A 5,692-nucleotide genomic window follows, 5' to 3' on the forward strand; every position below is an offset into this window, starting at 1 on the left:
GATGTGTTTTTCACTTTTTTGCTTCTTCTTCTTGTTTTTGTCCACATACCTGGGTGTGCTGGCATGGATGTGCGAGCTGGGGCAATGGAGATAAAGTGTGTTAGTAAATCATTGTAGAAAGAGATGGATGCCGCTCTCCAACTGCTTCTGCACTTCAGGATCACTGAGTGGAACTGTTACAAAGCCTGGGAGCATTCATATATCTGGGTCCACCTCCAAACTGCCTATGGGTGTGTATGGGTTTAAGTACATGGAGGTGCATCATATTCCCTTTAAAAAGTGATGACCTCAGAGCAAGGGCACAGGAATGCTCTGATTGTGCATTATAGCTTACACTTACTGCACATTTGGGACTGTATAGATGGACACATGAAAACCACATTACATCTATAGTGCTCAACAGACATGTGCGCACATATAAATGTGTAAGCACCCAGACACAGACACAAAGAAACCCTCCTCTGCTGTAAATGGTAAATGGTAAATGGCCTGCATTTGTATAGCGCTTTTCTAGTCCATAGGACCCCAAAGCGCTTTACACTACATTCAGTCATTCACCCATTCACACACACATTCACACAGTGTAGTGTATATATTCAGCTGCTCCATCGTGTGAGTTCAAGCAGTGCCTTTGTAAAGTATTAATGGGGATACACTCCCACAGACACATGCTGTGCGCACAGTGTGATAGGATGTCCTGGCTAACATCAAACAGGCTACAGCATAGTTACACAATTGGATAGGTAGTCATTAAATTAGTTTTGTTATATCAGAGGCTAATTGGTTACTTTAGATGAAAAGGTTAGGAGTCAGGGAAGTCCCTTTGAACTTGGTGACTTTTTTGCATTCAATGTGACAGATACATTTTTTGCCCACTGATGAACTGAGGACGAGGTGGGAAAAGGCTCAATCCATCAAAAAAAGGCTGTATGGATGAAAATGTACATTTTTTACTGTGGTACATCATAAAAGTAAAGGTCATGAGAATAATGAATAATGTACTATAATATAGCTAAACTATATTCATTACCATATCTCACCCTTAGAGGGTAGGCCCTGAGTAGAGGTGCTACATTCAAAGCAGCCAGTTTAGGCATTTGGGCATTTGACCAGCATGCTGCCTGAGTGCCTCTTGGTGAGGTGTTTTGGGCATGTCTAACTGTAGGGAGGCCCCAGGGTAGACCCAGGATATGCTACTGAGGTTGAGGAGGAAAAGAAAGAGAAATGATTTAGATTATGCATAACAGTTTTTTTTGTCTTTTGAGAGTTCGATTGTGTTGACCTGGTAAAAATCAGAAATTAAAGCAGTGTTAGAAATCAGGTTTATATTTTTGGCATCGAGGTGAATGGAGGTGGTGGTTTTTTTTTTCAGTCAACGCTTGTTAATTCACCTGCTAAGCTGGAGCACAGCATGCATTCTTGAAGTGCTAATTGGCAAGAATCAAGGCATTGCATACAATAACTGAGCAACGTTGTGCCACAGGGATGTGAACAAAACATCTTTTTGCTTTCATGCAGTGGAGAAGGAGACCTGCAATTTCAACTTTGTCCACTTGATGTCACAAACATTACAATATCAATGCAAGCAGTGGCAGAGAAGGCATGAACAGAGGCGGCGCTGGGATGAATGCTCGTACGGCTGACATGCTTGTTTGCACACACAAAAATGAAAAAAGTGAAGCTGCAGCTGGCAGAATGCTGAGTGACATTTACCAGGTGTGTGCTAGATTGACATGTTGTGATCAGTAGCAGGCGAGCAAAAGCTGTAGGCACCCTCGTAGCATAAAGCATCCGCAGACCTTATTTCGACAACCCAGGAGACTCAATGAGAGCCAGGGGAATAACATACTGTAGCTCCAGTCCCTTCTGTTGCCTAATCACCTGCACCTTAAACAAAGCCCTGTCTAGACGTTTGCCCTCAGCTGATCCCATGCTGAAAGTTTGCAGGAGAACTTAAAAGGCATTCTGAATGCAGCTTCTATAACGACTGCGAGTAACTGTGATGAAATGTATGCCTGAGCTGCAAACCTTTTTTTAATTAGCATGGGCACCTTTTGTGAATATAAATGTAGAGTCTTAATGAGACTGATGCAATTAGAGTACGTAGAGCTAAGGGGGAGTTCATGTGTTAAATGCATTTTTCCCTGAAAAAATGTCTTTCTGTTTGACGAACTTGGCAGTGATTCATTTTCACTGGTACTTGTTGAACATTAATGTGAAAAAATTACAGGCAAGACTGTGGAGACACAGTGGAAAGTCGTCATTGTCACTTTAGCTTAATAATTTTAAAAGCAACTCAGCTGATGATTGTTTTTCCACTTTGTTTTGTTTTGTAAGAGAGACTTTAACTGAGACCAAAGAACAACTGTTACATGAGTCACGAGTCATGTGGTATGAAGCAGCAAGCAGTAGGTACTTAATGTTGCTCCCTTATTTCCTGTGGAGCCCCCACATCGGCTGGATCTGCCTATTGCTCAGGTGCAGAATTTTGCCACAGATGTCCTTCCTGATACCCTTATGTGCTCGCTATGTCTCAGGCCTCAGTCACACAGGCCGAGAGACCTGTTGGCGACCATCTGGCAGCCGCTGATCATGAGGGGGAAAATGTGCACCTCATGACTAGTTGTGGATCATTTCTTCGGGTTTTCCTGCCAGTCACTAGCATGAAATGGATCACAAAGATGTACATGATGCTGCACTGAAAGGCCCGTTGCAAATGCTTTGGATGGCAGCAGATTCCCACCTTTGTTGTCTGTAGCTTGCATGGAAGACACTAACTTGTCTGTGAACACTTGCTAATTCCTCTCTCAGCTAAAATGAAACAGTGTGATGCAAACTGGAAACGGAGACCATTTGTCTTCAAAGTAAAAGTTGTCCTTATCGCTGCAACCAACACATCCCAAAAGGCACAGATTTTCTTCAAAGGAAAACATTCTCCACTGCTTGGTGAGTAGTTTGTGTCTGCAGACAAGTTGGCGTCTCCCATGCAAACTACTGGGTGACAATAGCAGTTCCAAGGAACTTTTCAGTTCAGCACCATATACACCTCTTTCACCAGTTCATGTGACCAATTTCAGGTTAGCAAATGCCAACAACCTCCAGCAACTGAATTTTTCCTTTTTTTCTGATGACCAGTAGCTACCAGGGCGGGTCACTGACAACTGTGTGGGGCTTTAGCATTTGATTTCAAAGTGACTGCCAGCAGCCATCATTTACTATTGACAACCAGGGGAATGCACATTTTTCCTGGTGGTTGCCAGATGCTAGCCGACGGGTCTCTAGGCCTGTGTGACTGAGCGCTAAGACAGCACACAGTCTTCCATAAATCCATCATGTATTGCTTATATGCTCTTTTTTGTTTGTTTTTGTACATAAAAGGCACATGTATATGCCATGCAGTTTAAGAGTTTTGATAGTGATAGTGGACGAAGTTGATTATTTTTGGACAGGTCGCTATTTAAGCCGGTTTCTGGTCTATGTGCTAAGTTAAACTAGCTGGAGGCTGTCTGTGGTTTCATATTTACTGTAGAGGCTCACGAGGGTCAGTAGTGTTAATATAAGTGGATTAGTGAACTACTCAAGATGACTATCTAAATCTTCTAAATGTAAATATTGAATTTCAGTCATTCAAACCGTTGCGCACCTGAAAAGCTTCCTACTGGCCTCTAAACTTCCTCCATCAGTACAGCGAGGAAAAATACGGCTCCAGTGGAGATAATTTCAGAACTAACTGGTGCACAGTATTGCTGTAATCTTTTTACCATTGACCTGTTGAGATCTCTGTCTGAATGCCGTCCAGTACTTGAATTATCCATGACATCACAGGCCACGTACAAACTCGTGTCCATTTTCTCACTTGACAGGCAGGTTCTTATGTGTCATGCCCCACCCTCCTAGTAATAGCATGAGATAAGGTGCAATAAACACTAACTCCATAATAGCACTCAAAGGCCATGCCTAGTAGCTCTATATAACACTCGAGCAGTACAAAGCACTGTCGTTGACACTGTAATGGCCACATTAACAATCATTACACAGCCATTGGTTTTTAGAACCGCTTACTGCCACTGAGCTCATGTATCATAACAGTGTGTTCAACATTAGCCTCATCATAGCGGCGAGAGGTTTTTTTGTGTTGACTGGGCAGCTTCAAGTTAGCTTTCTGCTTCTCGCCAATTTCCACTCCGCCTCAATTTGCTACTCTCCTCTTCCTGTGTTTTCTTTGTTTGATCTGCTCCTTTCACCACTACAATCAGTGATAGTCATCCTCAAACGGCCTCTTTCCTTTGCACCCTTCACTCTGCCTCCCCGAGTTCCTCTCACTGCTCATTTCCTCACTACAAAGATGTTTTCTTGGTGAACAGCTATTATTTAGTCTTGTCTCCCTCCCTCCCGCCCTCCTCTCCCTCTTTCTCTTAGTAGCACTGTTTTCTTCTCCCAGAATGCTTGAGAGAATTGGCCCATGTTCTTTTGCATTATGCAGTTGAAAGTCAATTTTCCTCACAATACCAGCTTATCTCATTCATTTGTTGGAAACAGCAGATATGAAAAAAATTTCTTTCTAAACACCATCAGTCCAGCAGCTTAATGATGATGAAGTTGGGGAGATGGGATTCTTTTTTTCTTTCTGCATTCACCTTTGAGACTAAAGGATGGACAGATGATGAGTTAGGAGAGCGGGGACTGAGTTATTCTCTCTTATTCTGTCTCTTGTCTACAAGGTGGGGTCAAATGATCTGTGAGATTTGAGTGCCAGCTGCTAAGATGGAGGAAACTTTAGCTTTTAATACCGGATAAACTATAGCTCAGCCCAGACTGCATCCACTTTCCTACCTGTGCAACAGGATCCAGTAGCTCAAGACCATATTTACCAAGTCAGGTACATTTTCAGTCGTGTGAGGACATGCTTGAAAAACTATAATAACATGACATTCACAAAAACATAGATTCTGCACTGTATAGATGTGCAGTCAAATATGAGCGAATGTGCGGCATTGACCATGTTACCTCATTGTTCACCCACATGAGATAGTATTGCATTAATATGAACCATGGCACTGGAACTAAGTGAATATGTCAGATGTCATACCGTTATTCTACATATAAAAGTGTCAAACCACGGCTGGAATGACGGTGGGAAAGTGTTTTACCTTAACGTGATGAGTTTTCATCCGAGACTACAATAAGAGAAGAAGGGTGCATCAAGCTTTGTTCACTGAAACACAGAAAAACAGCTTTTTAACAGATCCAGGAGTTGCTAACAAAGAACCCAACGCCACAGTAGTTCTGTCAAAGCGGCAGCTCTCTGAAACATCATCATGCTGGGATGATTTGAGTTATTAGATTTGGTTCAAATATGTCCTTGACTGGATGCTGCCATTAATCAAAACTTAGGTAATTCTAATAATTAGAATTATTTCGTTTAATACGATTAGAACAAATATGAAATCTCCACAAGTGTTTTGTTTTTGTGATCCTGCATGCATATCCTGCCCTCCAAGTTTTTCTTAGTTTGAACAGAATAAAAGTTGTTGCAGTCGGTAAATAAAACACAGCTTCTAATTGTTTGCTTTAGTACAAAGAGCTCGTTTTGCCCTGCAAAAATCATACAGCACTTCAGAATCAGCATGTTGTCTTAAATAAATGAGCCTTTTTTTTATTGATAGAATTTCTTCTTCATAATCCTATTTTT

General features: G+C 41.8%; 1 protein-coding gene across 1 annotated transcript in view; it reads left to right on the plus strand.

The window, feature by feature from the left end:
* Positions 1 to 5,692, plus strand: part of tafa4b (TAFA chemokine like family member 4b) — a 38,542-nt gene that overhangs the window by 29,247 nt on the left and 3,603 nt on the right. The window lies entirely within an intron of this gene.

Source organism: Pundamilia nyererei, unplaced genomic scaffold (genome assembly GCF_000239375.1).
Source record: "Pundamilia nyererei isolate P.nyererei 1_Seehausen unplaced genomic scaffold, PunNye1.0 scaffold00042, whole genome shotgun sequence".
In the NCBI taxonomy this organism is placed as follows: Eukaryota; Metazoa; Chordata; class Actinopteri; order Cichliformes; family Cichlidae; genus Pundamilia; species Pundamilia nyererei.